Source organism: Staurois parvus, unplaced genomic scaffold (genome assembly GCF_062004578.1).
Source record: "Staurois parvus isolate SC_StPar_1 unplaced genomic scaffold, SC_StPar_1.0 ptg001422l, whole genome shotgun sequence".
In the NCBI taxonomy this organism is placed as follows: domain Eukaryota; kingdom Metazoa; phylum Chordata; class Amphibia; order Anura; family Ranidae; genus Staurois; species Staurois parvus.
This window is the reverse complement of record NW_028319218.1, coordinates 850559-872765: the sequence shown is the minus strand read 5'-3', so window position 1 is coordinate 872765 and position 22207 is coordinate 850559. Positions and strand designations below refer to the sequence as shown.

The window sequence follows — 22207 nt, the reverse complement described above, 5'->3', positions numbered from 1 at the left end:
TTTATTTTAATTTTAATTTTATTTTATTTTTATCCAGACTGAATAATAACACCATCTCATTTATACAGAAGGAACTGTCATTCCCACTGCAAATATTTTTTATTTTTATTTATATTTTTCATTCATAGTTTTTGTTTTTTCACATTGATAAATTAATTTATTTTATATATTTACACAAATCATATATTTAAGTATAATTAATTGATGTAATTATTTGATTATCGGTGGTACACTTATGAATTCATTATATCACATAAGGTAGAATATATTGGAGCGCGGTACACTACTGGTATTCGTGAACATTTTTAGTGACAGCAGGGTTAGCTGAACGTTTTGATATAAGATATGTGTAGGTGGGCTTGAAAATGGCAGAGTGATGGCAGTTTACAAATCATGTTCTGATTTTTCTGATTTTTCCTTTGCACACTCTAGCTGTGCTGTGCTGCTCAATGCATTCCTATGGGAAAATTTCGCCGCAAAAACCGCGATATTTCTTGAACGATTCGGCGAAACGTTCTACAAAGTAATAGCAATCCGATCGGGATCAATGCGCACGTTTTGATATATTACTTGTCTTTGTAGTGTAAAAACTGTGGGAGGAGTTAGCGTGGCAAATATGGCTATAATAAGAAAAAGAATTAGATTTCAAATATGGCAGAGAAGAGCGGTTAAAAACAAACTGCTTCAAATTGCTTACTTCACTGGCGTCTTCACAATTTCTGTGGAAATTGTGTGGTGTTCTGGCCTCCACACAACTGGAGTGGGCAGCTTAGCTTTTGTCTCTCTGCTTCCTGCTCACACAGCTGGGTTCCTATGGCAACTCCCTCCACACCAAGGGCAGAGTCATGGTTATAAACAAACTGCTCCAAGTTGCTGACATCACTGGCGATTGCCATCTTCAAACGGTTGTAGTTTTAAAAATATAAATGGTACCGTGAAAAGGCTTATATTGTGACAATCACAAGAAACAGACCTAAATTTTGATGTATAGTATGTCTCTGCAATATTAAAAATGAAGGCACAGTCGCAGTTTAAAAACGTCCCTTAAAATTTCTTGTGTCTAAAGTGGAGTTTCAATGAAAGTCAATGGGAGGAGTGAGGTGCAAACAAATGGTCATATTCTGAAAACTATCAGGAGTATGTCCTAGCCGTGAACATTTTTAGTGACAGCAGGGTTAGCTGAACGTTTTGATATAAGATATGTGTAGGTGGGCTTGAAAATGACATAGTTATGGCAGTTTACAAATCATGTTCTGATTTTTCCTTCCACATTGCAGCTTTCTCACTCTAATGTGACTCAGCTGCCCTCTGAGTGACCTTTGGTTGCACCTGTTACCTCAGTCAGTCACAGGTGTGTGAGGAGCTGTGCTCTAAACAGGCTATTTAAACTTGCCAAATTCACTGGCGATTGCCATCTTCAAACGCTTGTAGTTTTAAAAGTATAAATGCTACCGTGAAAAGGTTTATATTGTGACAATCACAAGAAAAAGACCTACAGTTTGATGTATAGTATGTCTCTGAAAGATAACAAATGAAGGCACAGTCGCAGTTTAAAAACGTCCCTTAAAATGTCTGGTGTCTAGAGTGGAGTTTCAATGAAAGTCAATGGGAGGTGTGAGGTCCAAACAAATGGTCATATTGTGAAAACTATCAGGAATATGGCTTAGCCGTGAACATTTTTAGTGACAGCAGGGTTAGCTGAACGTTTTGATATAAGATATGTGTAGGTGGGCTTGAAAATGAAAGAGTGATGGCAGTTTACAAATCATGTTCTGATTTTTCTGATTTTTCCTTTGCACACTCTAGCTGTGCTGTGCTGCTCAATGCATTCCTATGGGAAAATTTCGCCGCAAAAACCGCGATATTTCTTGAACGATTCGGCGAAACGTTCTACAAAGTAATAGCAATCCGATTGGGATCAATGCGCACATTTTGATATATTACTTGTCTTTGTAGTGTAAAAACTGTGGGAGGAGTTAGCGTGGCAAATATGGCTATAATAAGAATAAGAATAAGAATATATATGTGAGATAACAATAAGTGTTCCTTGCTATGCAAGAACACTTAACTAGACAATCTACAATTTCTGGGGAAATTGTGTAAAGTGTTCTTGCCGCAACCTTTACCAAATGATTGATGAAATGTAAGCAGTGCACATTGCAAGCCTGATAGTGAGAAATGCATTTCAGCTTGTATTTTGAAGCTCACAGTCCAGCCTCGTGAGTCATCTGCCTCTTGAGTGACCTTTGGTTGCTGCACCTGGAGAGGGCGGAGTAGGCTCACTGTGCTGAGACAGCTGGGTTGCTATGACAACTCACTCTGAGAGGAATGTCAGCATGCCTGTTCTAAACAGGCTTTTTAAACTTGCCAAGTTCAATTGCGTGCTAAAATTAGTATTAATTAAATATTAAAGAAAAGAAACATAGTGTCTTATCCGGGATATCAATTATTTATTTTTATTTTTATTTTAATTTTAATTTTAATTTTATTTTTAATTTTATTTTTATTTTAATTTAATTTTATTTTTATTTAATTTTATTTTATTTTTAATTTTATTTTTATTTTAATTTTAATTTTATTTTATTTTAATTTTATTTTATTTTATTTTAATTTTATTTTTTTTAATTTTATTTTTATTTTTATTTTATGTTTTTTAATTTTATTTTTATTTAATTTTTTTTTTTAATTTTAATTTTATTTTTATTTATTTTTAATTTTATTTTAATTTTATTTTATTTTTATTTTAATTTTTATTTTATTTTTATTTTTATCCAGACTGAATAATATTACCATCTCATTTATACAGAAGGAACTGTCATTCCCACTGCAAATATTTTTTATTTATATTTTTCATTCATAGTTTTTGTTTTTTTACATTGATAAATTAATTTATTTTATATATTTACACAAATCATATATTTAAGTATAATTAATTGATGTAATTATTTGATTATCGGTGGTACACTTATGAATTCATTATATCACATAAGGTAGAATATATTGGAGCGCGGTACACTACTGGCATTCGTGAACATTTTTAGTGACAGCAGGGTTAGCTGAACGTTTTGATATAAGATATGTGTAGGTGGGCTTGAAAATGACACAGTTATGGCAGTTTACAAATCATGTTCTGATTTTTCCTTTCACACTGCAGCTTTCTCACTTCTCACTCTAATGTGACTCAGCTGCCCCCTGAGTGACCTCTGCTTGCACCTGTGACTCAGTCAGTCACAGGTGTGTGAGAAGCTCTGCTCTAAACAGGCTGTTTAAACTTGCCAAGTTCACTGGCGATTGCCATTTTCAAACGCTTGTAGTTTTAAAAGTATAAATGCTACCGTGAAAAGGTTTATATTGTGACAATCACAAGAAAAAGACCTAAATTTTGATATATAGTATATCTCTGCAATATTAAAAATGAAGGCACAGTCGCAGTTTAAAAACGTCCCTTAAAATGTCAGGTATCTAGAGTGGAGTTTCAATGAAAGTCAATGGGAGGGGTGAGGTGAAAACACATGGTCATATTCTGAAAACTATCAGTAGTATGTCTTAGCCGTGAACATTTTTAGTGACAGCAGGGTTAGCTGAACGTTTTGATATAAGATATGTGTAGGTGGGCTTGAAAATGACATAGTTATGGCAGTTTACAAATCATGTTCTGATTTTTCCTTTCACACTGCAGCTTTATCACTCTAATGTGACTCAGCTGCCCCCTGAGTGACCTTTGCTTGCACCTGTTACCTCAGTCAGTCACAGGTGTGTGAGAAGGTCTGCTCTAAACAGGCTGTTTAAACTTGCCAAGTTCACTGGCGATTGCCATTTTCAAACGCTTGTAGTTTTAAAAGTATAAATGCTACCATGAAAAGGCTTATATTGTGACAATCACAAGAAACAGACCTAAATTTTGATGTATAGTATGTCTCTGAAAGATAAAAAATGAAGGCACAGTCGCAGTTTAAAAACGTCCCTTAAAATTTCTTGTGTCTAAAGTGGAGTTTCAATGAAAGTCAATGGGAGGTGTGAGGTCCAAACAAATGGTCATATTCTGAAAACTATCAGGAGTATGTCCTAGCCGTGAACATTTTTAGTGACAGCAGGGTTAGCTGAACGTTTTGATATAAGAAATGTGTAGGTGGGCTTGAAAATGGCAGAGTGATGGCAGTTTACAAATCATGTTCTGATTTTTCCTTACACCCTGTAGCTTTGTCATTTCTCACTCTAGTTGCTCAATGCATTCCTATGGGAAAATTTTGGCACAAAAACCGCGATATTTTGTGAACGATTTGGCGAAACGTTCCACAAAGTAATAGCAATCCGATCGGGAACAATCCGCACGTTTTGATATATTACTTGTCTTTGTAGTGTAAAAACTGTGGGAGGAGTTAGCGTGGCAAATTCGCTATAATAATAAGAATAAGAATAAGAACTAGACAATCTACAATTTCTGGGGAAATTGTGTAAAGTGTTCTTGCCGCAACCTTTACCAAATGATTGATGAAATGTAAGCAGTGCACATTGCAAGCCTGATAGTGAGAAATGCATTTCAGCTTGTATTTTGAAGCTCACAGTCCAGCCTGGTGAGTCATCTGCCTCTTGAGTGACCTTTGGTTGCTGCACCTGGAGAGGGCGGAGTAGGCTCACTGTGCTGAGACAGCTGGGTTGCTATGACAACTCACTCTGAGAGGAATGTCAGCATGTGTGTTCTAAACAGGCTTTTTAAACTTGCCAAGTTCAATTGCGTGCTAAAATTAGTATTAATTAAATATTAAAGAAAAGAAACATAGTGTCTTATCCGGGATATCAATTATTTATTTTTATTTTTATTTTAATTTTTTTTTTATTTTAATTTTATTTTAATTTTAATTTTTATTATTTTATTTTATTTTTAATTTTATTTTTATTTTATTTTAATTTTATATTTATTTTTATTTTAATTTTATATTTATTTTTATTTTAATTTTAATTTTATTTTAATTTTATTTTTATTTTAATTTTATGTTAATTTTAATTTTATTTTTATTTTTATTTTAATTTTATTTTTATTTTAATTTTATGTTAATTTTATTTTGATTTTAATTTTTTTTTAATTTTTATTTTATTTTTATTTTAATTTTTATTTTTATTTTATTTTTAATTTTATTTTAATTTTAATTTTATTTTTTTTTTATTTTAATTAAATTTTTATTTTATTTTTTTTTTTATCCAGACTGAATAATAATACCATCTCATTTATACAGAAGGAACTGTCATTCCCACTGCAAATATTTTTTATTTATTTTAATTTTTATTTAATTTTAATTTTATTTTAATTTTATTTTTATTTTAATTTTATGTTAATTTTAATTTTATTTTTATTTTAATTTTAATTTTATTTTATTTTTAATTTTATTTTTATTTTTAATTTTATTTTTATTTTAATTTTATTTTATTTTTATTTTTATCCAGACTGAATAATAACACCATCTCATTTATACAGAAGGAACTGTCATTCCCACTGCAAATATTTTTTATTTTTTATTTATATTTTTCATTCATAGTTTTTGTTTTTTCACATTGATAAATTAATTTATTTTATATATTTACACAAATCATATATTTAAGTATAATTAATTGATGTAATTATTTGATTATCGGTGGTACACTTATGAATTCATTATATCACATAAGGTAGAATATATTGGAGCGCGGTACACTACTGGCATTCGTGAACATTTTTAGTGACAGCAGGGTTAGCTGAACGTTTTGATATAAGATATGTGTAGGTGGGCTTGAAAATGAAAGAGTGATGGCAGTTTACAAATCATGTTCTGATTTTTCTGATTTTTCCTTTGCACACTCTAGCTGTGCTGTGCTGCTCAATGCATTCCTATGGGAAAATTTTGCCGCAAAAACCGCGATATTTCTTGAACGATTCGGCGAAACGTTCTACAAAGTAATAGCAATCCGATCGGGATCAATGCGCACGTTTTGATATATTACTTGTCTTTGTAGTGTAAAAACTGTGGGAGGAGTTAGCGTGGCAAATATGGCTATAATAAGAATAAGAATTAGATTTCAAATATGGCAGAGAAGAGCGGTTAAAAACAAACTGCTTCAAATTGCTCACTTCACTGGCGTCTTCACAATTTCTGTGGAAATTGTGTGGTGTTCTGGCCTCCACACAACTGGAGTGGGCAGGTTAGCTTTTGTCTCTCTGCTTCCTGCTCACACAGCTGGGTTCCTATGGCAACTCCCTCCACACCAAGGGCAGAGTCATGGTTATAAACAAACTGCTCCAAGTTGCTGACATCACTGGCGATTGCCATCTTCAAACGGTTGTAGATTTAAAAGTATAAATGCTACCGTGAAAAGGCTTATATTGTGACAATCACAAGAAACAGACCTAAATTTTGATATATAGTATGTCTCTGCAATATTAAAAATGAAGGCACAGTTGCAGTTTAAAAACGTCCCTTAAAATTTCTTGTGTCTAAAGTGGAGTTTCAATGAAAGTCAATGGGAGGAGTGAGGTGCAAACAAATGGTCATATTCTGAAAACTATCAGGAGTATGTCCTAGCCGTGAACATTTTTAGTGACAGCAGGGTTAGCTGAACGTTTTGATATAAGATATGTGTAGGTGGGCTTGAAAATGACACAGTTATGGCAGTTTACAAATCATGTTCTGATTTTTCCTTTCACACTGCAGCTTTCTCACTCTAATGTGACTCAGCTGCCCCCTGAGTGACCTTTGCTTGCACCTGTTACCTCAGTCAGTCACAGGTGTGTGAGGAGCTGTGCTCTAAACAGGCTGTTTAAACTTGCCAAATTCACTGGCGATTGCCATCTTCAAACGCTTGTAGTTTTAAAAGTATAAATGCTACCGTGAAAAGGTTTATATTGTGACAATCACAAGAAAAAGACCTACAGTTTGATGTATAGTATGTCTCTGAAAGATAACAAATGAAGGCACAGTCGCAGTTTAAAAACGTCCCTTAAAATGTCTGGTGTCTAGAGTGGAGTTTCAATGAAAGTCAATGGGAGGGGTGATGTGCAAACAAATGGTCATATTCTGAAAACTATCAGGAGTATGTCCTAGCCGTGAACATTTTTAGTGACAGCAGGGTTAGCTGAACGTTTTGATATAAGATATGTGTAGGTGGGCTTGAAAATGGCAGAGTGATGGCAGTTTACAAATCATGTTCTGATTTTTCCTTTGCACACTCTAGCTGTGCTCTGCTGCCACTCTAGATGCACCATTCATTCCTATGGGAAAATTTCGCCACAAAAACCGCGATATTTCTTGAACGATTCGGCGAAACGTTCCACAAAGTAATAGCAATCCGATCGGGAACAATCCGCACGTTTTGATATATTACTTGTCTTTGTAGTGTAAAAACTGTGGGAGGAGTTAGCGTGGCAAATTTGGCTATAATAATAAGAATAAGAATAAGAATAAGAATATACTTGTGAGATAACAATAAGTGTTCCTTGCTATGCAAGAACACTTAATAAGAATATACTTGTGAGATAACAATAAGTGTTCCTTGCTATGCAAGAACACTTAACTAGACAATCTACAATTTCTGGGGAAACTGTGTAAAGTGTTCTTGCCGCAACCTTTACCAAATGATTGATGAAATGTAAGCAGTGCACATTGCAAGCCTGATAGTGAGAAATGCATTTCAGCTTGTATTTTGAAGCTCACAGTCCAGCCTCGTGAGTCATCTGCCTCTTGAGTGACCTTTGGTTGCTGCACCTGGAGAGGGCGGAGTAGGCTCACTGTGCTGAGACAGCTGGGTTGCTATGACAACTCACTCTGAGAGGAATGTCAGCATGCCTGTTCTAAACAGGCTTTTTAAACTTGCCAAGTTCAATTGCGTGCTAAAATTAGTATTAATTAAATATTAAAGAAAAGAAACATAGTGTCTTATCCGGGATATCAATTATTTATTTTTATTTTTATTTTAATTTTTTTTTATTTTAATTTTAATTTTTATTTTATTTTATTTTTAATTTTATTTTTATTTTTATTTTAATTTAATTTTAATTTTATGTTAATTTTAATTTTATTTTAATTTTATTTTTATTTTAATTTTAATTTTAATTTTAATTTTATTTTATGTTATTTTAATTTTATTTTTATTTTAATTTTATGTTAATTTTTTTTTAATTTAATTTTTTTTTTAATTTTATTTTATTTTAATTTTTATTTTTAATTTTATTTTAATTTTAATTTTATTTTTTTTTTTTTTAATTTAATTTTTATTTTATTTTTATTTTTATCCAGACTGAATAATAATACCATCTCATTTATACAGAAGGAACTGTCATTCCCACTGCAAATATTTTTTATTTATTTTAATTTTAATTTAATTTTTATTTTATTTTTCATTTTATTTTTATTTTAATTTTAATTTTTAATTTTATTTTTATTTTAATTTTATTTTTTTATTTTAATTTTAATTTTATTTTATTTTTATCCAGACTGAATAATAACACCATCTCATTTATACAGAAGGAACTGTCATTCCCACTGCAAATATTTTTTATTTTTTATTTATATTTTTCATTCATAGTTTTTGTTTTTTCACATTGATAAATTAATTTATTTGATATATTTACACAAATCATATATTTAAGTATAATTAATTGATGTAATTATTTGATTATCGGTGGTACACTTATGAATTCATTATATCACATAAGGTAGAATATATTGGAGCGCGGTACACTACTGGCATTCGTGAACATTTTTAGTGACAGCAGGGTTAGCTGAACGTTTTGATATAAGATATGTGTAGGTGGGCTTGAAAATGACATAGTTATGGCAGTTTACAAATCATGTTCTGATTTTTCCTTCCACACTGCAGCTTTCTCACTCTAATGTGACTCAGCTGCCCCCTGAGTGACCTTTGGTTGCACCTGTTACCTCAGTCAGTCACAGGTGTGTGACAAGCTCTGCTCTAAACAGGCTGTTTAAACTTGCCAAGTTCACTGGCGATTGCCATTTTCAAACGCTTGTAGTTTTAAAAGTATAAATGCTACCGTGAAAAGGTTTATATTGTGACAATCACAAGAAAAAGACCTAAATTTTTATATATAGTATGTCTCTGCAATATTAAAAATGAAGGCACAGTCGCAGTTTAAAAACGTCCCTTAAAATGTCAGGTATCTAGAGTGGAGTTTCAATGAAAGTCAATGGGAGGGGTGAGGTGCAAACACATGGTCATATTCTGAAAACTATCAGGAGTATGTCCTAGCCGTGAACATTTTTAGTGACAGCAGGGTTAGCTGAACGTTTTGATATAAGATATGTGTAGGTGGGCTTGATAATGACATAGTTATGGCAGTTTACAAATTATGTTCTGATTTTTCCTTCCACACTGCAGCTTTCTCACTCTAATGTGACTCAGCTGCCCCCTGAGTGACCTTTGCTTGCACCTGTTACCTCAGTCAGTCACAGGTGTGTGACAAGTTCTGCTCTAAACAGGCTATTTAAACTTGCCAAGTTCACTGGCGATTGCCATTTTCAAACGCTTGTAGTTTTAAAAGTATAAATGCTACCGTGAAAAGGTTTATATTGTGACAATCACAAGAAAAAGACCTACAGTTTGATGTATAGTATGTCTCTGAAAGATAAAAAATGAAGGCACAGTCGCAGTTTAAAAACGTCCCTTAAAATGTCTGGTGTCTAGAGTGGAGTTTCAATGAAAGTCAATGGGAGGGATGAGGTCCAAACAAATGGTCATATTCTGAAAACTATCAGGAATATGGCTTAGCTGTGAACATTTTTAGTGACAGCAGGGTTAGCTGAACGTTTTGATATAAGATATGTGTAGGTGGGCTTGAAAATGAAAGAGTGATGGCAGTTTACAAATCATGTTCTGATTTTTCTGATTTTTCCTTTGCACACTCTAGCTGTGCTGTGCTGCTCAATGCATTCCTATGGGAAAATTTCGCCACAAAAACCGCGATATTTCTTGAACGATTCGGCGAAACGTTCCACAAAGTAATAGCAATCCGATCGGGAACAATCCGCACGTTTTGATATATTACTTGTCTTTGTAGTGTAAAAACTGTGGGAGGAGTTAGCGTGGCAAATTTGGCTATAAGAATAAGAATAAGAATAAGAATATACTTGTGAGATAACAATAAGTGTTCCTTGCTATGCAAGAACACTTAACTAGACAATCTACAATTTCTGGGGAAATTGTGTAAAGTGTTCTTGCCGCAACCTTTACCAAATGATTGATGAAATGTAAGCAGTGCACATTGCAAGCCTGATAGTGAGAAATGCATTTCAGCTTGTATTTTGAAGCTCACAGTCCAGCCTCGTGAGTCATCTGCCTCTTGAGTGACCTTTGGTTGCTGCACCTGGAGAGGGCGGAGTAGGCTCACTGTGCTGAGACAGCTGGGTTGCTATGACAACTCACTCTGAGAGGAATGTCAGCATGCCTGTTCTAAACAGGCTTTTTAAACTTGCCAAGTTCAATTGCGTGCTAAAATTAGTATTAATTAAATATTAAAGAAAAGAAACATAGTGTCTTATCCGGGATATCAATTATTTATTTTTATTTTTATTTTAATTTTTTTTTATTTTAATTTTAATTTTTATTTTATTTTATTTTTAATTTTATTTTTTTTTTAATTTAATTTTAATTTTATTTTTATTTTTATTTTATTTTTATTTTAATTTTATTTTTATTTTAATTTTATGTTAATTTCAATTTTATTTTTATTTTATTTTAATTTTATTTTATTTTTAATTTTATTTTTATTTTTATTTTATTTTTATTTTTATTTTTATTTTTATTTTATGTTATTTTAATTTTATTTTTATTTTAATTTTTTTTTTATTTTAATTTTAATTTTTATTTTATTTTATTTTTATTTTATTTTTACTTTTATTTTAATTTAATTTTAATTTTATGTTAATTTTAATTTTATTTTTATTTTTATTTTAATTTTATTTTTATTTTAATTTTATTTTTATTTTAATTTTATTTTTATTTTAATTTTATGTTAATTTTAATTTTATGTTAATTTTAATTTTATTTTTATTTTATTTTATTTTAATTTTATTTTTAATCTTATTTTTATTTAATTTTTTATTTTAATTTTAATTTTTTTATTTTAATTTTTATTTTTATTTTTAATTTTATTTTTATTTTAGTTTTATTTTTTTTTTATTTTAATTTAATTTTTATTTTATTTTTATTTTTATCCAGACTGAATAATAATACCATCTCATTTATACAGAAGGAACTGTCATTCCCACTGCAAATATTTTTTATTTATTTTAATTTTAATTTAATTTTAATTTTATTTTTCATTTTATTTTAATTTTAATTTTTAATTTTATTTTTATTTTAATTTTATTTTATTTTTTTATTTTAATTTTATTTTATTTTTATCCAGACTGAATAATAACACCATCTCATTTATACAGAAGGAACTGTCATTCCCAATGCAAATATTTTTTATTTTTTATTTATATTTTTCATTCATAGTTTTTGTTTTTTCACATTGATAAATTAATTTATCTTATATATTTACACAAATCATATATTTAAGTATAATTAATTGATGTGATTATTTGATTATCGGTGGTACACTTATGAATTCATTCTATCACATAAGGTAGAATATATTGGAGCGCGGTACACTACTGGCATTCGTGAACATTTTTAGTGACAGCAGGGTTAGCTGAACGTTTGGATATAAGATATGTGTAGGTGGGCTTGAAAATGAAAGAGTGATGGCAGTTTACAAATCATGTTCTGATTTTTTCCTTTCACACTGCAGCTTTCTCACTCTAATGTGACTCAGCTGCCCCCTGAGTGACCTTTGCTTGCACCTGTTACCTCAGTCAGTCACAGGTGTGTGAGAAGCTCTGCTCAAAACAGGCTATTTAAACTTGCCAAGTTCACTGGCGATTGCCATTTTCAAACGCTTGTAGTTTTAAAAGTATAAATGCTACCGTGAAAAGGTTTATATTGTGACAATCACAAGAAAAAGACCTACAGTTTGATGTATAGTATGTCTCTGAAAGATAACAAATGAAGGCACAGTCGCAGTTTAAAAACGTCCCTTAAAATGTCTGGTGTCTAGAGTGGAGTTTCAATGAAAGTCAATGGGAGGGGTGATGTGCAAACAAATGGTCATATTCTGAAAACTATCAGGAATATGTCCTAGCCGTGAACATTTTTAGTGACAGCAGGGTTAGCTGAACGTTTTGATATAAGATATGTGTAGGTGGGCTTGAAAATGAAAGAGTGATGGCAGTTTACAAATCATGTTCTGATTTTTCTGATTTTTCCTTTGCACACTCTAGCTGTGCTGTGCTGCTCAATGCATTCCTATGGGAAAATTTCGCCGCAAAAACCGCGATATTTCTTGAACGATTTGGCGAAACGTTCCACAAAGTAATAGCAATCCGATCGGGATCAATGCGCACGTTTTGATATATTACTTGTCTTTGTAGTGTAAAAACTGTGGGAGGAGTTAGCGTGGCAAATATGGCTATAATAAGAATAAGAATAAGAATAAGAATATATATGTGAGATAACAATAAGTGTTCCTTGCTATGCAAGAACACTTAATAAAAACTAGACAATCTACAATTTCTGGGGAAATTGTGTAAAGTGTTCTTGCCGCAACCTTTACCAAATGATTGATGAAATGTAAGCAGGGCACATTGCAAGCCTGATAGTGAGAAATGCATTTCAGCTTGTATTTTGAAGCTCACAGTCCAGCCTCGTGAGTCATCTGCCTCTTGAGTGACCTTTGGTTGCTGCACCTGGAGAGGGCGGAGTAGGCTCACTGTGCTGAGACAGCTGGGTTGCTATGACAACTCACTCTGAGAGGAATGTCAGCATGACTGTTCTAAACAGGCTTTTTAAACTTGCCAAGTTCAATTGCGTGCTAAAATTAGTATTAATTAAATATTAAAGAAAAGAAACATAGTGTCTTATCCGGGATATCAATTATTTATTTTTATTTTTATTTTTTTTTATTTTAATTGTAATTTTTATTTTATTTTATTTTTAATTTTATTTTTATTTTAATTTATTTTAATTTTATGTTAATTTTAATTTTATTTTTATTTTAATTTTATTTTTATTTTAATTTTATGTTAATTTTTATTTTATTTTTAATTTTATTTTTATTTTAATTTAATTTAAATTTTATGTTAATTTTAATTTTATTTTTATTTTAATTTTATTTTTATTTTATTTTAATTTTATTTTATTTTTAATTTTATTTTTATTTTATGTTATTTTTATTTTATGTTATTTTAATTTTATGTTAATTTTATTTTTATTTAATTTTTTTTTTAATTTTAATTTTATTTTATTTTTTAATTTTTATTTTTATTTTATTTTAATTTTATTTTAATTTAATTTTTATTTTATTTTTATTTTTATCCAGACTGAATAATAATACCATCTCATTTATACAGAAGGAACTGTCATTCCCACTGCAAATATTTTTTATTTATTTTAATTTTAATTTTAATTTAATTTTTATTTTATTTTTCATTTTATTTTTGTTTTCATTTTAATTTTTAATTTTATTTTTATTTTAATTTTATTTTATTTTTTTTTTTTAATTTTAATTTTATTTTATTTTTATCCAGACTGAATAATAACACCATCTCATTTATACAGAAGGAACTGTCATTCCCACTGCAAATATTTTTTATTTTTATTTATATTTTTCATTCATAGTTTTTGTTTTTTCACATTGATAAATTAATTTATTTTATATATTTACACAAATCATATATTTAAGTATAATTAATTGATGTAATTATTTGATTATCGGTGGTACACTTATGAATTCATTATATCACATAAGGTAGAATATATTGGAGCGCGGTACACTACTGGTATTCGTGAACATTTTTAGTGACAGCAGGGTTAGCGGAACGTTTTGATATAAGATATGTGTAGGTGGGCTTGAAAATGGCAGAGTGATGGCAGTTTACAAATCATGTTCTGATTTTTCTGATTTTTCCTTTGCACACTCTAGCTGTGCTGTGCTGCTCAATGCATTCCTATGGGAAAATTTCGCCGCAAAAACCGCGATATTTCTTGAACGATTCGGCGAAACGTTCTACAAAGTAATAGCAATCCGATCGGGATCAATGCGCACGTTTTGATATATTACTTGTCTTTGTAGTGTAAAAACTGCGGGAGGAGTTAGCGTGGCAAATATGGCTATAATAAGAAAAAGAATTAGATTTCAAATATGGCAGAGAAGAGCGGTTAAAAACAAACTGCTTCAAATTGCTTACTTCACTGGTGTCTTCACAATTTCTGTGGAAATTGTGTGGTGTTCTGGCCTCCACACAACTGGAGTGGGCAGGTTAGCTTTTGTCTCTCTGCTTCCTGCTCACACAGCTGGGTTCCTATGGCAACTCCCTCCACACCAAGGGCAGAGTCATGGTTATAAACAAACTGCTCCAAGTTGCTGACATCACTGGCGATTGCCATCTTCAAACGGTTGTAGTTTTAAAAGTATAAATGGTACCGTGAAAAGGCTTATATTGTGACAATCACAAGAAACAGACCTAAATTTTGATATATAGTATGTCTCTGCAATATTAAAAATGAAGGCACAGTCGCAGTTTAAAAACGTCCCTTAAAATTTCTTGTGTCTAAAGTGGAGTTTCAATGAAAGTCAATGGGAGGAGTGAGGTGCAAACAAATGGTCATATTCTGAAAACTATCAGGAGTATGTCCTAGCCGTGAACATTTTTAGTGACAGCAGGGTTAGCTGAACGTTTTGATATAAGATATGTGTAGGTGGGCTTGATAATGACATAGTTATGGCAGTTTACAAATCATGTTCTGATTTTTCCTTTCACACTGCAGCTTTCTCACTCTAATGTGACTCAGCTGCCCCCTGAGTGACCTTTGCTTGCACCTGTTACCTCAGTCAGTCACAGGTGTTTGAGAAGCTGTGCTCTAAACAGGCTGTTTAAACTTGCCAAATTCACTGGCGATTGCCATCTTCAAACGCTTGTAGTTTTAAAAGTATAAATGCTACCGTGAAAAGGTTTATATTGTGACAATCACAAGAAAAAGACCTACAGTTTGATGTATAGTGTGTCTCTGAAAGATAACAAATGAAGGCACAGTCGCAGTTTAAAAACGTCCCTTAAAATGTCTGGTGTCTAGAGTGGAGTTTCAATGAAAGTCAATGGGAGGTGTGAGGTCCAAACAAATGGTCATATTGTGAAAACTATCAGGAGTATGTCCTAGCCGTGAACATTTTTAGTGACAGCAGGGTTAGCTGAACGTTTTGATATAAGATATGTGTAGGTGGGCTTGAAAATGAAAGAGTGATGGCAGTTTACAAATCATGTTCTGATTTTTCTGATTTTTCCTTTGCACACTCTAGCTGTGCTGTGCTGCTCAATGCATTCCTATGGGAAAATTTCGCCGCAAAAACCGCGATATTTCTTGAACGATTCGGCGAAACGTTCTACAAAGTAATAGCAATCCGATCGGGATCAATGCGCACATTTTGATATATTACTTGTCTTTGTAGTGTAAAAACTGTGGGAGGAGTTAGCGTGGCAAATATGGCTATAATAAGAATAAGAACTAGACAATCTACAATTTCTGGGGAAATTGTGTAAAGTGTTCTTGCCGCAACCTTTACCAAATGATTGATGAAATGTAAGCAGTGCACATTGCAAGCCTGATAGTGAGAAATGCATTTCAGCTTGTATTTTGAAGCTCACAGTCCAGCCTGGTGAGTCATCTGCCTCTTGAGTGACCTTTGGTTGCTGCACCTGGAGAGGGCGGAGTAGGCTCACTGTGCTGAGACAGCTGGGTTGCTATGACAACTCACTCTGAGAGGAATGTCAGCATGTGTGTTCTAAACAGGCTTTTTAAACTTGCCAAGTTCAATTGCGTGCTAAAATTAGTATTAATTAAATATTAAAGAAAAGAAACATAGTGTCTTATCCGGGATATCAATTATTTATTTTTATTTTAATTTTTTTTTTATTTTAATTTTATTTTAATTTTAATTTTTATTATTTTATTTTATTTTATTTTATTTTATTTTTAATTTTATTTTTATTTTATTTTAATTTTAATTTTATGTTTTTTTTTATTTTTATTTTAATTTTATTTTTATTTTAATTTTATGTTAATTTTATTTTTATTTTAATTTTTTTTTAATTTTAATTTTATTTTTATTTTAATTTTTATTTTTATTTTATTTTTAATTTTATTTTAATTTTAATTTTATTTTTTTTTATTTTAATTAAATTTTTATTTTATTTTTATTTTTATCCAGACTGAATAATAATACCATCTCATTTATACAGAAGGAACTGTCATTCCCACTGCAAATATGGCTATAATAAGAATAAGAATTAGATTTCAAATATGGCAGAGAAGAGCGGTTAAAAACAAACTGCTTCAAATTGCTCACTTCACTGGCGTCTTCACAATTTCTGTGGAAATTGTGTGGTGTTCTGGCCTCCACACAACTGGAGTGGGCAGGTTAGCTTTTGTCTCTCTGCTTCCTGCTCACACAGCTGGGTTCCTATGGCAACTCCCTCCACACCAAGGGCAGAGTCATGGTTATAAACAAACTGCTCCAAGTTGCTGACATCACTGGCGATTGCCATCTTCAAACGGTTGTAGTTTTAAAAGTATAAATGCTACCGTGAAAAGGCTTATATTGTGACAATCACAAGAAACAGACCTAAATTTTGATATATAGTATGTCTCTGCAATATTAAAAATGAAGGCACAGTCGCAGTTTAAAAACGTCCCTTAAAATTTCTTGTGTCTAAAGTGGAGTTTCAATGAAAGTCAATGGGAGGAGTGAGGTGCAAACAAATGGTCATATTCTGAAAACTATCAGGAGTATGTCCTAGCCGTGAACATTTTTAGTGACAGCAGGGTTAGCTGAACGTTTTGATATAAGATATGTGTAGGTGGGCTTGAAAATGGCAGAGTGATGGCAGTTTACAAATCATGTTCTGATTTTTCCTTCCACATTGCAGCTTTCTCACTCTAATGTGACTCAGCTGCCCCCTGAGTGACCTTTGCTTGCACCTGTTACCTCAGTCAGTCACAGGTGTGTGACAAGCTCTGCTCTAAACAGGCTGTTTAAACTTGCCAAGTTCACTGGCGATTGCCATTTTCAAACGCTTGTAGTTTTAAAAGTATAAATGCTACCGTGAAAAGGTTTATATTGTGACAATCACAAGAAAAAGACCTAAATTTTGATATATAGTATGTCTCTGCAATATTAAAAATGAAGGCACAGTCGCAGTTTAAAAACGTCCCTTAAAATGTCAGGTATCTAGAGTGGAGTTTCAATGAAAATCAATGGGAGGGGTGAGGTGCAAACACATGGTCATATTCTGAAAACTATCAGGAGTATGTCCTAGCCGTGAACATTTTTAGTGACAGCAGGGTTAGCTGAACGTTTTGATATAAGATATGTGTAGGTGGGCTTGAAAATGACATAGTTATGGCAGTTTACAAATTATGTTCTGATTTTTCCTTCCACACTGCAGCTTTCTCACTCTAATGTGACTCAGCTGCCCCCTGAGTGACCTTTGCTTGCACCTGTTACCTCAGTCAGTCACAGGTGTGTGACAAGTTCTGCTCTAAACAGGCTATTTAAACTTGCCAAGTTCACTGGCGATTGCCATTTTCAAACGCTTGTAGTTTTAAAAGTATAAATGCTACCGTGAAAAGGTTTATATTGTGACAATCACAAGAAAAAGACCTACAGTTTGATGTATAGTATGTCTCTGAAAGATAAAAAATGAAGGCACAGTCGCAGTTTAAAAACGTCCCTTAAAATGTCTGGTGTCTAGAGTGGAGTTTCAATGAAAGTCAATGGGAGGGATGAGGTCCAAACAAATGGTCATATTCTGAAAACTATCAGGAATATGGCTTAGCTGTGAACATTTTTAGTGACAGCAGGGTTAGCTGAACGTTTTGATATAAGATATGTGTAGGTGGGCTTGAAAATGAAAGAGTGATGGCAGTTTACAAATCATGTTCTGATTTTTCTGATTTTTCCTTTGCACACTCTAGCTGTGCTGTGCTGCTCAATGCATTCCTATGGGAAAATTTCGCCACAAAAACCGCGATATTTCTTGAACGATTCGGCGAAACGTTCCACAAAGTAATAGCAATCCGATCGGGAACAATCCGCACGTTTTGATATATTACTTGTCTTTGTAGTGTAAAAACTGTGGGAGGAGTTAGCGTGGCAAATTTGGCTATAAGAATAAGAATAAGAATAAGAATATACTTGTGAGATAACAATAAGTGTTCCTTGCTATGCAAGAACACTTAATAAGAATAAGAATATATATGTGAGATAACAATAAGTGTTCCTTGCTATGCAAGAACACTTAATAAAAACTAGACAATCTACAATTTCTGGGGAAATTGTGTAAAGTGTTCTTGCCGCAACCTTTACCAAATGATTGATGAAATGTAAGCAGGGCACATTGCAAGCCTGATAGTGAGAAATGCATTTCAGCTTGTATTTTGAAGCTCACAGTCCAGCCTCGTGAGTCATCTGCCTCTTGAGTGACCTTTGGTTGCTGCACCTGGAGAGGGCGGAGTAGGCTCACTGTGCTGAGACAGCTGGGTTGCTATGACAACTCACTCTGAGAGGAATGTCAGCATGACTGTTCTAAACAGGCTTTTTAAACTTGCCAAGTTCAATTGCGTGCTAAAATTAGTATTAATTAAATATTAAAGAAAAGAAACATAGTGTCTTATCCGGGATATCAATTATTTATTTTTATTTTTATTTTTTTTTATTTTAATTTTAATTTTTATTTTATTTTATTTTTAATTTTATTTTTATTTTAATTTAATTTTAATTTTATGTTAATTTTATTTTTATTTTAATTTTATTTTTATTTTAATTTTATGTTAATTTTAATTTTATTTTTATTTTATTTTAATTTTATTTTATTTTTAATTTTATTTTTATTTTTATTTTTATTTTAATTTTATTTTTATTTTTATTTTATGTTATTTTAATTTTATTTTTATTTTAATTTTATGTTAATTTTATTTTTATTTATTTTTTTTTTTAATTTTAATTTTATTTTTATTTTAATTTTAATTTTAATTTTATTTTTATTTTTATCCAGACTGAATAATAATACTATCTCATTTATACAGAAGGAACTGTCATTCCCACTGCAAATATTTTTTATTTATTTTAATTTTAATTTAATTTTTATTTTATTTTTCATTTTATTTTAATTTTAATTTTAATTTTTAATTTTATTTTTATTTTAATTTTATTTTATTTTTTTATTTTAATTTTAATTTTATTTTTATCCAGACTGAATAATAACACCATCTCATTTATACAGAAGGAACTGTCATTCCCACTGCAAATATTTTTTATTTTTTATTTATATTTTTCATTCATAGTTTTTGTTTTTTCACATTGATAAATTAATTTATTTTATATATTTACACAAATCATATATTTAAGTATAATTAATTGATGTAATTATTTGATTATCGGTGGTACACTTATGAATTCATTATATCACATAAGGTAGAATATATTGGAGCGCGGTACACTACTGGCATTCGTGAACATTTTTAGTGACAGCAGGGTTAGCTGAACGTTTTGATATAAGATATGTGTAGGTGGGCTTGAAAATGAAAGAGTGATGGCAGTTTACAAATCATGTTCTGATTTTTCTGATTTTTCCTTTGCACACTCTAGCTGTGCTGTGCTGCTCAATGCATTCCTATGGGAAAATTTCGCCGCAAAAACCGCGATATTTCTTGAACGATTTGGCGAAACGTTCTACAAAGTAATAGCAATCCGATCGGGATCAATGCGCACGTTTTGATATATTACTTGTCTTTGTAGTGTAAAAACTGTGGGAGGAGTTAGCGTGGCAAATATGGCTATAATAAGAATAAGAATTAGATTTCAAATATGGCAGAGAAGAGCGGTTAAAAACAAACTGCTTCAAATTGCTCACTTCACTGGCGTCTTCACAATTTCTGTGGAAATTGTGTGGTGTTCTGGCCTCCACACAACTGGAGTGGGCAGGTTAGCTTTTGTCTCTCTGCTTCCTGCTCACCCAGCTGGGTTCCTATGGCAACTCCCTCCACACCAAGGGCAGAGTCATGGTTATAAACAAACTGCTCCAAGTTGCTGACATCACTGGCGATTGCCATCTTCAAACGGTTGTAGTTTTAAAAGTATAAATGCTACCGTGAAAAGGCTTATATTGTGACAATCACAAGAAACAGACCTAAATTTTGATATATAGTATGTCTCTGCAATATTAAAAATGAAGGCACAGTCGCAGTTTAAAAACGTCCCTTAAAATTTCTTGTGTCTAAAGTGGAGTTTCAATGAAAGTCAATGGGAGGAGTGAGGTGCAAACAAATGGTCATATTCTGAAAACTATCAGGAGTATGTCCTAGCCGTGAACATTTTTAGTGACAGCAGGGTTAGCTGAACGTTTTGATATAAGATATGTGTATGTCAGGGATCCCCTCGATCCCCGCCGCGTTGGTCCCGGCGCAGGCGCAGTATGCCGCCCGGCGCAGGGACTCGAGCACTGGTTCCGGGCCGGCCGCGGCGTTCGAGTTCGCGCATGCGCAGTAGAAGCCGCGGCCGCCCGCTGGGCACCAATGGCAGCGCAGGGCGGGATATTTAAACGACCCTGAGCTGTCATTCAGTGCCTTCTGGTCTTTCCTGCATTCTGAATCCTGTGAACCTGTACCCTGTAAGTTATTGACCCGGATTGAACCTGACCTTGCTGTTTTCGCCTGTTCTGACCCTTGCTTTGCCTGACCTCTCTCCTGAATGCCCCCTATTGGATTTGACCTGCTGTTGCTGACCTGGCGTGTGACCCGACCATTCTATGCCCGCTGCCTTGTACCTTGCCGCCCTCTCTGTTACCGACCCGGCCCGTCTGACCCTGCTCATCCATCCATCCATCCCGTGCAGTGGGGTCTTCTGACCTCCTCACATCAGACTCTTCCCCGTGGGAGCCCCTTGCGCATACTACTACCACTGACGGACGCACCCGGTAGTCACGACCTGGTCTCAGGGAGCTCCAAGTCCATCCCCACCATCAGGGGCCCTGGTGAACAAGCACCCTGGGACTTAGACTCCGTGCGCTGGGGACGCCTATTCAGTGGAGTGCTAGTAGTACCGCCGGGCGGTCCCTTACAGTACCAGAAGGCCATGACTGAGTCTAGAGGAGGTCCCTCGCCGCTGGAGGAGATCTGCAGGCACCTATCCAATTTGACACAGGCCGTATCGGCCCTGCAGGATAGATGTCAGCAGATTGAAACTCAATTCCAGGCCTGCACTATATCCGTTCCTGCCCCACAGGCCGCGGTCCCCACACCTCCAGCAGCCCCTGTGCTGGTGTCTGGGGCACTCGCACCACTCCCGGCGGCCGACCCCCGAGTACCCTTACCAGAACGTTTCCACGGGGACCGCACACGGTTCAGAGCATTCCGCGAGTCCTGCCTCCTCTATTTTGAGCTACAACCCCGAACCTTCGTGACTGAATCCGTGAAGGTGGGGTTCGTCATATCCCTCCTGCAGGGTGAACCCCAAGACTGGGCCCATCGATTACGGGGAAAAAATGACCCTCACCTTGGTTCGGTTGACAGTTTTTTTGATGCTATGGCCATCCTTTATGATGACCCGCAGCGGGCAGCTTCTGCTGAAGCTACTCTGTACACACTCCGGCAAGGCCGCCGAGCGGCGGAGGAGTACGCATCTGAATTTAGGCGGTGGATGGGGGATACTCGCTGGAACGAGTTCGCACTCCTGCATCAGTTCCGTGTTGGCCTATCAGACGGCCTGAAAGACGAGCTCGCCCGGGTGGAGGTACCTGAGACTTTAGAGGACCTAATAGCACTGACCATTAAAATTGACCGTAGACTGCGGGAACGCAGGTTTGAGAGGTCCGGCCAGGGTCATGGAAATCCCTGGGGATCATTTCAGGGTCCCAGTCAAACACCTAGGCCAGTCATCCAAAACCGGCCACCTGGAGACAACCCCGAACCCATGCAGCTCGGCCTGGCACGGCCTAAACTATCCCCAGAGGAACATCTGCGCAGACGATCCCAGAACCTGTGCCTCTATTGTGGAGAAGCTGGTCATATGGCGCGTTCCTGCCCGCAGAAACTGAGTAAGTGCACCTCTTCTTCCTTATCCCTT

General features: G+C 33.6%; 1 protein-coding gene across 1 annotated transcript in view; it reads right to left on the bottom strand.

Annotated features, from left to right (window-relative positions):
* The window catches only part of NOX5 (NADPH oxidase 5), a 219624-nt gene that overhangs the window by 44072 nt on the left and 153345 nt on the right, over nt 1–22207 (bottom strand). The window lies entirely within an intron of this gene.